The sequence below is a fragment of the Amblyomma maculatum genome, chromosome 3 (assembly GCF_055883805.1).
Source record: "Amblyomma maculatum isolate TAMU_Amacu chromosome 3, ASM5588380v1, whole genome shotgun sequence".
Lineage (NCBI taxonomy): Eukaryota > Metazoa > Arthropoda > Arachnida > Ixodida > Ixodidae > Amblyomma > Amblyomma maculatum.
Window position 1 is genome coordinate 111855544 of NC_139346.1, and position 12617 is coordinate 111868160.

Consider the following 12617-nt stretch of genomic DNA (forward strand, 5'->3'; position numbering starts at 1 on the left):
CTTTCCAGAATTCAGCCGGTTTGTCTGTGGACACCTTCTTGCAGTTGATAGAAGCCTATCTCAAGTCAACTGTTGCTTCCATGAATCAGTATGTTCAAACGAGTGGAGTATGGAGAGGTTCGAGGGTGGTCCAAGCAATGAGCGGAGTATACCTCGCCGCATGTGACAGAAGGATTCAAACAGATGTGGAAGAAAAAGGCTTTGTAAAGATTGTTCGATACGTTGACGACTTTGTGTTGCTCTGGGAAAGGTGACAGAACAACTAAGAGACATTGCACTGGGTGTATTTGAAAAGAGCTGCCCTGATCTAAGATTCACATGGGAGCTTCCAAAGTACAGCGTCTTGCACTTCCTAGATTTGAGCCTCGAATTCTCCTCAGAGCACTTATGCTGGAGTTTCCAGCCTAGAGCGAATAAGCGGTTCGTTTCAGATACATCGCAGTATTCCAAGACAGTAAAAAGAGGAATTGCAAGAGGTGTGTTGAGGTCGACTCTTAACATGTCCTGCCATCACCTTATCAAAAACGCTTTTTACGCCAGACTGAGAGACTTTTGGAGGCAGGGTTTCCGGATTTTTTACTATGCAGCATAGCAGAACACCTTGTGCTCCCTAACAAGTGAAGGAGAGCAAAGGAAGACATTACACAAAGGAATAAGTGTTCATTGGAATCACACATTCATTGAATAAAGCACAATTTCATGAAGATTGGACACAAACACGGCATCCGGATTGTTCTTACGGCACCAAACAGAGCAAAAGGCATGTGTGCGCGGGTGAATAACCAGGAGATTAAATCTAGATGCAAACTGCGCAGCGCACAATGTACTCTGATTGTATCCAGGGCATTGTTTATCAGATTACTTTGCATTACAAACAGGGAGAAGTATAATGACATAATTAGACAGCACGCTGCGGCAATATCGGAGAAGTCGGGCACTAACCTCGCGATGCACTGTAAATATTGTGTGATCTTCAAAGCCCAAAAATGCCCAGCTGACCTTCACAGTGTGCAGGTTTTGAGAAAGAGTAAGGACAGATTTCAAAGGAAATTTTTGAAGCATGTGCGGACCTGGCAGACCAATGCGTTAGCGTGCTTTCGGTGATACTGCTGAAAAAGGAAATAGATTTTTTGCGCTTATTGGAAGGATGTTAGGTTAAAGAAGTTAGCTGCGCAAGTGAAGCGAAGGGAGGAGAAGGTGCGCGGGTGTGTGCTTCTTTTGTCTTGTTGCCAGCTCTCCTGCTTTTTAGCAAAATGATCGACCAACTAGCTAAACCTTCCACTCTATTATTTTTCACATAGCAGGTTTTATATCCACAATTTTCATTCCATTGTTGTCGTTTTTTAACTCGTAGCCGGAAAAGTTCCGGCCTACGGAGGTTTTAATTTTCCTCTCATTTCAGCCTATTATTTTACGCGGAGTTGAATTCTGCGGTTGTGGTTGTTGTCTAATGCACAAGCGAATTATGTTTAATTCCATTTCCTTACGCTGCTAGAGACCAAAGAAATTCTTTTTTAGTATTATCAGACGAAGGCAATAAAACATGCAACTACCTGGGTTAAAACGAATTGAAGTATAGCGGAAAACCTGAAATTTTGTTTTATATCAACTTCAGCATAAAATTTAGCTTTATACACGTAATAAACCTGGCCGCTAGGTATTAGCAGTTGCTGAAACATTCTACCAAAGAAATATGAAACCAGAAAACAAGATTCGTGTTACTGTCTCCAAATCCGCCTTGTTGAACGTGTTAGAATATCGGAGCATTTCTCTTTTTTGTCTCAGCCAATATATGCGTCTACTTTATAAATGACATTCAGAGTGTGTTACTGACCCCAGCATCTAAACTTCTCTATTATGATGTAGAGCAGTGCGTCCCCGAGGCGTGATGGGGAAACATGTGGCTGCTATGTGATTACAACATTACAAACATATCTTCCCCTGAATGTTGTACGGGCAAAACAAAACGGTGAAACATATTGTGACTTCTGTGTACATACAGCTTGCACTGTGTTGTTTTTTTGAATGACTCAGTATTTCCTTTCTCGGATTCACGTACACGCGTCCCGAAAAAAAAGCATATTTTTGCACATTCATCTGATAGCTTTATCGACTGCTTTGATCGTTTACTCCGCTTTTATTTCTTTAAAGCATGCCAGTTACATCGAGCATGGAGGCATACCAACCGTACAAGGTAACAAGAGTAGTATGGTTTGGTTTGGTTTGGTTTATGGGGTTTAACGTCCCAAAGCGACTCAAGCTATGTGAGACGCCGTAGAGGAGGTTTCCGAACATTTAGACCACCTGGGTTTCTTTAAAATGCACTGACATTGCACAGCACGCAGCAGCCTTGCTTTCTTGCTTTTCGCTTCCATCGAAAAGCGGTCGCTGAGGACGGGGTAACAGGACTACTATTTGAGCAAATAGCGAAATCTGCTATCTGTCAAACTGAAGGGCCATTGAAGCGGGCCCTTCTTCTAAGTACTGTACGGTATTCTTGGGGAGGGGATCCTGCACGTGGGTTATGTCGGCCTATGTCGTGGCGGCACTCTTGGCGTCCAGGGGAAGGAGAGATGGGATGTGGGAGGCGGTGGGGAGGTCATCATCATGTTGCCCTTGAATAAGTTCGAAGCAGTTTTCAGACTCGCCTCACTACCTCTCGATTATGGTACAAAACGGCGGCAACTAGCGCCGGCTGCAGTACACAACGGTCGACGAACAGCTAGCTAAAGTTGGTGCCTCAGTTATAAGTGAAAAAAAAGGTTCACTTTACCTCATTTTGTTACGAGGGTTACTTAAAATCACCTTGCTGCTATATGTGTGACAATAAATAGAGCATTGCAAGCTTGGTGGATGTAATATTGTTTGGTGATTTGTTTTACTTTTGGCTGGCGCCCTTGGCCGCCCAAACATCAGAGGGGGGGGGGGGGGGGTGAATAAGACAAAAACAAATATGATATGCATCTCCACGTATTGAATGAAAGGCGCAGAGTTCACAGTACGAGAAACAATGCATATTTAAAAGCACACCACACATTTTTTGTAATCTTTGATTCGTGATTACATGGCACCAGACGGCTATGACGCCGTTGACGCAGAGCACTGTCTAGCATGCAAGAATACTAACGTTTGAATGCGGTTGCTGGTCAAAAGGCGACCAAAATAAAAACCAAAGACACCTGTCGACGGAATTGCATATCCAAGTCCGGACTGCGGCCTTATTCACAGTAATCTCAGCCGGAAAAGCATTCCCTCACCAGAAGAGTATTTGGCCTCCACCTTCTGCGTGATTACGCAAATTAACCCCCACAAATTAACACCCCCATGCCCCGTTTTCCCCTTTCTTGTGCGGATATGCCTTTTCACCTGTCTGTCTAGTTTGGGCTTCAAAACAAAACACATATACAAAGCAGCAATGGTTATCTAGAATGCGCAATATCTGCTCGAGAATAGCTGCTGCAGCACCCCGAATAAGTCCAAAGTTGGGCTGGAGATGCCACCCCAAGCCGGGCGCAGCCAGCCGCGGCACCCTCTGAAAGACGCAAATTCCCTGTTAATGTCTTTGACCCATGTCACAGCCTTCCCGCAATACGGCTACTATGACGGACAGGCTTTCGCTGATGCTCTAATCCATCTATACCAACTGCGTAGATTCCTTTCAGTTTTTCACCTGAACAAGCAAAGCTTGCGCAGTAAACAACTAGAAGTAATTAGCTAATTAACATCCCTGGAACATGAATTTATCGTTTTGTACTTTACGGAAACATGGTTTACTGACAAACATGATGCTGTCCAGTTTGATGGTTACAGATGTGAAGCCCTCTGTCGCGACCGCCAAAGGGGTGGTGGTGTAGCACTATACATTAGTAATACATTCAGTTATACTGTCTTGGAAGAATATTCTGTGGTCACCATTGACTACGAAATATTTACAATCACTTCCAAAGGTTTTATTATAACAGTGTTATACCGCCCACCTTCCGGATCCCTTCCCGTGTTCTTCACATTTTGGAACATTTCATGGAATATCTCACATCGAAAGGCCTTCCCGTCATTATTGTGGGGGACTTTATGTACATTTATGTACTGTGCAAAGACTCATCATCAGTTGCACTTCTTGAATCAGCGCATTCAGCTGGACTGAAAAATGTTATTGGTGCACCCACTCGTTTGACCGCCAGAAGTGAAACGCTCATTGATCTGTGTTTTACTAGCTGTTTAAAAAATGTCTGTGCAGGTGTGCTAGCAACTGGTATTAGTGACCACATGCCTTTTTTCTATTTCCACCCTATTGAAAACCAGACTCCTCGAACTCTGCTTCATCAGCGACGCATTAGCGAAAATGAAATAATTCTTTTCGGTACCATGCTGTCCAATACAGATTGGAGTGAAGTCTTAAGCATTCAAAATGCCAATGATGGTACAATGCTTTTGTTGACAAAGTAATTAAGTTTTATGAAGCAGCATTTCCTGTTGAGAAAGTCGTTAAATGTAGCAAAGAAAAAAGCCATGGATTACAAGGGAACTTTCGGAAAAATAAATAATCGAGACAGGTTATTTCAGAAATTTATCAAGACAAAAGATGTAAGTAAACTTCTGCAATATAAGAAGATTAGAAACAAGCTTAACGCTGACCTGAAGAAAGCCCGTACAGAGTATTATGTTAGCAAGTTTACGACGGTTTAAGGCTGCCCCGAAAAAGCTTGGTCTCTAATAAAATCCCTTCTTTCGCAAAATGCGCATACTGCCCCACAAGAACTCATAATTGATGGCGTTGCTTATTCAGGCTCCACATTGACTGAAAAATTCAATACTCATTTTCTAACGTCGGGCATTGCGCATAATTGCGATAGCGCCCACTCCGAATTGTATTTTGATGATCGGGTGGCAGATTTAATCTTTTTATCTCCAACTACGCCGTATGAAGTTCAATCCGTGCTGAAAGGCCTCAAGGGCAGCTGTGCTAGCGGGACCCATGAAATAGCAGTTTGCCCAGTTAAAGCGGTGGCTAACCTGGTCAGCTTACCTCTTTCACACATCTGTAACTGTATCTTGTGTGACAGTTTGTTTCCTGAAAAAAATGAAAATTGCCCGTGTGTGCGCGGTACACAGGGGTGGAGACAAGAACGTTTTCGGGAACTACCGTCCTATTTCCGTACTTCCGGTGTTTTCAAAGATAGCGGAGCAAGTAATCAACAGTAAATTGGGAAGCTTCTTATACAGCGAGGGCGTCATCAAACCGCAGCAGTACGGGTTCCAGAAAAGTAAATCAGTAGAGTCTGCCCAGTCGAAAAAAACTACAGAACTGTGTCAAAAATACGACAAAATATCCTGTAGTTCTGTCGTAACCATCAGATTTTTCTGTAGTTATGTAGTTTTTCTGTAGTATATTTCTGTTCTCTGTAGTTCTATAGTACTTTTTCTGTCGTAACTACAGAAATTTCTGATGTTACTACAGAATGTTCTGTTGTCACAACAGGTTACCCGTCAAAAACCGCACAGAAATTCTGTCGTAACATCAGAAAATTTTCTTTAGTTTTTTCCGACTGGGTGCTTTGTTAAACATAAAAGAAAAAATCATTTCGAACATTGAAAATAAACTTTACACAGTAGGCGCATTCTCAGATTTCAAGAAGGCCTTCGACTCCATAAAGCATGACATTCTTTTCCATAAACTGGAAAGATACGGTGTTCGTGGAACTTCGCTTCGTTTAATCAAGAGTTATTTGCAGAATCGACTCTAGTACGTTGGGTTTGGTAACGTAAATCAAGTTTGCAAGTTATAAAATATGATGTGCCACAGGGTTCGATTTTAAGACCATTACTGTTCCTGCTCTATATAAACGATATTGTAATGACACCGCAGGCACCTAACATTATCTTGTACGCAGAGGACACAAACGTATTTTTCAGTGGTCCTGATCTTGTGGAAGTAATGGATACGGCAAATGAGTGGCTTTGTATTCTGTCGATATGGTTATCCTCAAACAAACTAGCGCTTAATGTAGAAAAACCAATTATATAATATTCCGAGCAAGGAATAAGTTAATTAACAATAATACAAAGTTAACATTTCAGGGCCATCAAATTAATAGAGTGGATGTACATAAGTTCCTAGGCGTGTACTTCCATGAACATCTGAGCTTGACACATCACGTATCAAAACTGCGGATAAACATTTCAAAAACGCTTGGCCTCCTCATCAGGTTAAGGTCTATTTTGCCAGCTTGGTTTAAACAGGAACTCTATTGCGCAATGATTTTCTCCCGCCTATACTACTGCATACTAGTTTAGGGCAGCACTGGTAAGGGTAACTGAGAAAAACTGTACGGCCTGCAAAAGAAGTGTATTAGATTTATAGTAAATAAATCACGATATGAACATGCATTCCCATTGTTTTTTTAAATATAGAGTATTACCCATTACTTATGTGTTTCAGCAGAGTCTGGCAGACTACCTGTATTAAAAAAAAAACATCACACGGACGAAATTTCGTTCCGAAATACAGACAACCAGACTTTGATTACATGTTAAGAGTTGAAAAATACGTGAAACAACGCGCTAGAACAACGTACGGTGAGGAGTCAATAGATTATCAGCTACCGCTATTACTAAACACGTTTCCAGAACGGCATTCTATCGCAAACTATTCTAAAACACGCTATTCTTTTTTTAAAAACAACTGAAAGAAGCACTGCTGCTAAAGGTATCAGATTTTTATCAAATGTCGCTATAATGTTTTCATTTTATCGAGACCTCAAAAACAAACCTGAAATAAGAAACAAAAAGGCAACCAATACGAGCTGACTCATATCGAATGCTAACTCAGAACCAGGACTGGCCTTCAATCGTGGTTGTTGGCGAGTTATACCTTGATACCATTTTCAACCTGATGTTAGCTGAGACGTCACCAAAGAATGTGTGAAACTGTTTTGTGCTGTTCGCTTTTCTTGTCGATACTCTGTTTTTGCTTTTATTCAGTCAGTCAGTTCAGTCGTTCAGTCGTGTCCGACTCTTTGTGACCCTATGGACCATTTCACGCCACGCTTTCCGGTCTCTCACTATCTTCCTAACATCACATAACTTCATCTGCAGTGCCTCGAGGATGCCATCTAACCATCGCGTTCGCTGCCTACCCCTTCTCCGGCGACCGTCCACCTTTCCCAACATCAAATCTTTCTCCAGCGACTCCTCTCTTCTCATCAGATGACCAAAGTAGCTGAGTTTTAACTTTAGAATTTGACCCTCCAATGAGCAGTCAGGGTTTATGGTCGACAATATCGACTGATTTGATCTTCTGGCAGTCCAAGGAACTCTCAAGAGTCTTCGCCAGCACCACAATTCAAACGCGTCAATTCTTCTGCGGTCAGCCTTTTTCACAGCCCAACTCTCGCATCCATACATCACAACTGGAAAGACCGTAGCACGAGTTATACGGATCTTGGTTGGCAGACTAATGTCTCTGCTCTTTAATAGGCGGTCAAGGCTAACCATTGCTCTCTTTCCCAGAAGCAGGCGTCTCCTAATTTCATGGCTGCAGTCTCCTTCCGAGGTAATCTTGGAGCCCAAGAAGAGAAAATCTGTCACAGCTTCCACTTCTTGTCCATTGATGCTCCAGGACTTCATAGGGCAAGACGCCATGATCTTTGTCTTTTTGATGTTCAGTTTAAGCCCAAACTTCTCACTCTCTTCTTGTACGCGCATCAAAAGTCTCTTGAGTTGCACTTCACTTTCTGCCATTAAAGTGGTAGCATCCGCCTATCTAAGGTTGTTGATGCGTTTTCCAGCAATCTTCACTCCATATGAAGACTCGTCCAGACCGGCCTTCCTCATGATGCACTCTGCATATAGGTTAAATAGGCAGGGCGACAGTATGCAGCCTTGTCTCACTCCTTTCTCAATCGGAAACCAATCGGTAAGACCATGCCCAGTTTTGACTGTGGCCTCTTGTCCTTCATACAGGTTCCTGAGGAGACAGATGAGGATAATTGGAACTCCCATCTCTTGGAGAGCTTGCCACAATCTGCTGTGATCTACGCAGTCAAACGCTTTCGCATAATCAATAAAGCAGAAGTAGATGGGTTTCTGGAACTCTCTTGCTTTTTCCATGATCCAGCGGAGGTTGGCAATTTGGTCTCTAGTTCCTCTGCCCTTGCGAAACCCAGCTTGCACGTCCGGAAGCTTCCGATCCACATACTGCTGCAGCCTACCTTGGAGAATTTTCAACATCACCTTGCTAGCATGCGAAATAAGTGCGATCGTGCGGTAGTTGGAACAATCTTTGGCACTGCCTTTCTTTGGAATGGGGATGTAAACTGACCTCCTCCAATCCTGTGGCCACTGCAGGGTTGTCCAAATCTTCTGACATAATGTATGTAGAATGCTAACAGCGTCATGGTTGAGGTTTTGAAGTAACTCAGCTGGAATGCCATCACTTCCGCTGGCTTTCTTCTTAGCAAGACTGGCTAAGGCCCATTCAACTTCACTCTTCAGGATGCCCGGCTCGGGATCAGTAATCACAAACGTCTTATGTTGGGTTTGCACATTCGGGTCCTTCTTGTACAGTTCTTCTGTGTATTCCTGCCACCTCTTCTTTATCTCTGAGGCTTCAGTGAGGTCCTTGCCTCGTTTGTCCTTTATCACGCCCAGCTTAGCACAGAAGCTTCCTTTGATATCTTTGATTGTCTTATACAGAGCTCTTGTGTTCCTTAATTGGCTGTTGTCCTGAACTGCTTGGCACTGTATGTTCAGGAAGGCATTCTTATCTCTCCTTGCTAACGTTAATTATCGTTTTTTTTTACTCTGCGTTAAGTTATTTATCCACCCAACCACATAAACCATTATGAAACTTGTTCCGTATCCAGATTATCCAGCTCGACATCAACCAGTCACACTGAAAACTTACATTTCTACACACCATCATTAGTTCAGTGACTGTAGGACAACATACCGGGAAATGGGACACCTGAACTGAAGTGCCGGGTGACTTACCTCAGTTCTCACAGGTGTTGCAATTAAAGAACCATTAAAGAACCTCGGGTTGCAATCACCAATATCTGCTGCTTCGAGATAATAAACCTCACATACTATCAAATTAAAAAATGTATACGATTTTGACGCATGTCGTAGACTCCTCAGAACTGCATGATATAACACTTGACGCAAGGTTAATATAGGTCCTATAGCTTATAGGATGATCTGAATATGAGCTAGTTGTTCCATGATGGTGTGTAACTACAGCCTAATATGTAAAAACGCACAGAAGAGAATGATCTTGTCTCTTGAGAACGATGTTGTCTTGTCTTCTCTTTTGTGTGTTTTCAGATGTTAGGCTGTAGTTGCACACTATAGCTTATACCTTATACAGCGTTGACTCTATCCTGATCGCATATTGTGCGGAAAATATATATAATTATGAGCCCTGCCTTTAGATATCGGGCATGAAGACAGGGCTCAAAGACCATAACTTAATCCGGTCCATCTCTGTGTCTTGCAGTCCGTGTGAATTGGTATGATCTCCACCGCACGCTGATCCCGCATTCCCGCACAAACCGTTCGCAGAATCATGAACTGCGTTATCGCAGTGAGTCCTGCTTTTTAAGCGTTCGTCGAAAAAAACTACTGCTTCCATTGAGAACGTGAAGACAATTGGTCAAAAAAGACTCAAAATTTTAAGACCGAATTCATTTAATTTTAAACTATTTGGGACGCACGCTATTTCATTCATTCAGCGAGTCCAATAAAGCGGCATTCGATTCGTTAATCTAAAATTTCGAATATCCGTCCTCCCCTAAAATACAGTAAAGCAAAAAAGAAAGTCTTTTACTGCGCTCTCATACAAATTCAGTTAGGAACTATGAAAAACAGCTGTCGTTTCTGTCAAACTGATTTGCCCTAACTCCTGTAAAAGATCCTCTAATGTTGCGCCATTATTAGGTCTTGCCCCGCAGTTAAATTGCGAACGGGGTAATGGCCGCCGAAGTGATCACAATGACGTTGATGATCGTATAGGGTCGAACGAAGAGCGCCAAGCTCCTTCGTCCACTCGGCCGGAAATACTTTGAGAGTCGGAGAAGTCTCGAATATAAAGGCCGTTTATTCGAGACAGGGCCAAAGACGTACAGGGCAGTTAAACCAAGGACAGTCCAGAGGCGGCCGAGACCCGGCGCGCTGTCCCCATTTTGCACCAAAACGACCCCTTAACTCAGTTTTCCCCGGCTTTTGGGGAACCTCCTACATATCAATCACCGTCAAGTTTCTGGAGGCCAATCCGATAATTTTACACCAACTTAAATGGGCCAATGGCGTGTCAGGGCTAACGAAGTTGTTTTTATTTTCCCGCAACACGCGTTTACTCGAAACCGCCGGGCGTTTCTATACATGGCCATAGCCCCGCGGACAGACACGAAAAAGCACTCAACGAACAAAAGCATCGCGCAGCAGGAGCCACACGGGCGGTCCAAGGAGCAGTAGCAGTCCCCATCCCGTCTCCATTTCTGGGGCATCCGCGCGCCGCATCTTCGAGGGCCATAAAACGCAATTCTCAGAAACAGAAGGGCTCCCTATGACAGCTAGCTTGTCCTCACACCTCGACACAAAAGACTCAGCGCTCCGGCGATGGCCATTCTTGCACCGCGGGGTGTCCCGCCGGACGCACACAACAGAGGGGGGCCACGTCAGCGAGCAAGGGGAGGAGGGGGAACCGGAGCGAACAGCAAGTTGTTATGCGCCGGAGGCTCCTAAACTAACACCTCCCTGCCAAGAATGTTGGAGGACGCTTGCCGTACTCCAACATAAAAAAACACTGGCCCCTTACTTCACAGTGACACAGCCAAAGCACAGGCGCCTCGGAAATAAACAATGAAGGAAACAGGGACTAGTACCAAGCCGTTCCCCGCACTCTACGGACATTAGCAGGGCACGTAATGTTCACGAAGACTTTTCAAACATGCATACAAAACACTTCTTACATTGTACACTGCACTCAGAGGCGAAGAAGGAGAAGAGGTCACATTGAGTAAGATCACCACTGTGCAGTCACACGGAGTCCAACATCAAATCACTCAGTCACAGCCAAACTCACAACACACAGCCACAACCGAAACACACAGGTTCGATTACCCTCCCGTACGTTCCTTGGCCCGCGATGTCCGAAACATCTACTCAACAACCAGTGGCGGTTTTCTTGAACGGTTTTCGGCGGTTTTCTTTTCTTTCCTTTCTCTCTCTTTTTACTCTTGAACACGCACATATGGGACGTGAAACTTTCGAGGAAAGCCGGAGTCACCCGTTTGAGTGAACCCTAGTTACTTTTACGCCTGGTACGAAATTTCTCTTGTGTTTCCCGGTTATACAATCCACCGGTTTTCCGGAGAACCCCGTTTGGTGTTGGCCCAGCTCACCATGTTGTTGCTGTGGCAGGTGGGCGGATTCTTCTGGCACCACTTCGACGATACTATTCTCATTGCATGCTTCTGAGACCGCATTTACATATCCAAACTCTTCTGTTAGCACGTTATGTGTGGCGGACTGCGCCTGCGACCTAGAGTCTGTCAAAGGGACTCCTCCCTTTCACTCACTGGCCGACATACAGTCAGCCGTACTTCCATGCAGCTGTGGCAGCGCAAGCTCTGCGGGTTCTGACGCGAGGCTCTCCTCAGCACCCTCACCTGCATCATATCCCAATTTCCGTGTTGTGTTTTGACCAACTCGAGCTATCTCCTTCCGCTCGCACGATCCTAACCTCGAGGTCAGTAACCTCACCCTGCGCCTTTTGAAGTGCCTCAAAAATATCCGGTGTCAGAAGAGCTTCGACCTCACCCGCCAACTCACTCGTCACAGCGCATAATGTCATTAACGGTGAGTTTGCACTGCCATTCCCTCAGGCTAAGATCAGTGGGACATAATAGAGCTCTGCTGGCACAGTGTGGCCAAACGCACCCCGCAAGCGCACCGTCCTACTTCCCGTCTTCCGAATTTCCTCGGGTACTACCCTCTTCCTCAGCCCTGTCACGTCCGCGCCAGAATCAAGACATGCCTTTAAAGGCTGCGCACCACAAACGAGGTCTGCCAAGGTGAGCCGCGATATCTGCGCTACTCCGTTCACTGCCTCCTCGGATTGGGCTAAGGGTTCGCACGCGGCCCTCGCAGCTATCCTGGTGCTAACAATGCAAACACGGGGGCCAGTTGGTTTATCATATTGGGGAATACTGCGCCACTTGATAGACAGAGACAAGTGAAAGGCGACACACGAATTTGCATCTCATTCGTGTGCCGTCTTTCACTTGTCTCTGTCTATCAAGTAGCACAGTATTCGCCAGTAGCCTGGTTTTCTGGTGTCTGCGGCGTGTTTCTGGGCTAGGCACCTTCGGTCTAGTTTGTGGGCAGTTCCACTGCACGTGGCCGGGTTTTCAGCAGCCATAACATTTCGGGGGACCCCTGGGGTCGTCATTGAATCGGCTTCCTTGAAAACCTCCCTCGCGCAGCCTCGTTTCGTTTTTTCTTGGCGTCTCTAGCGCCCTTTGACAACGCCCCATCCTGCTGGATTCGAACTGCTCGGCTCCCTGCGCGAGCTCCCTGGGCTTAAAACATTGCTCCGTCTTTTGCAGGAGAACGTA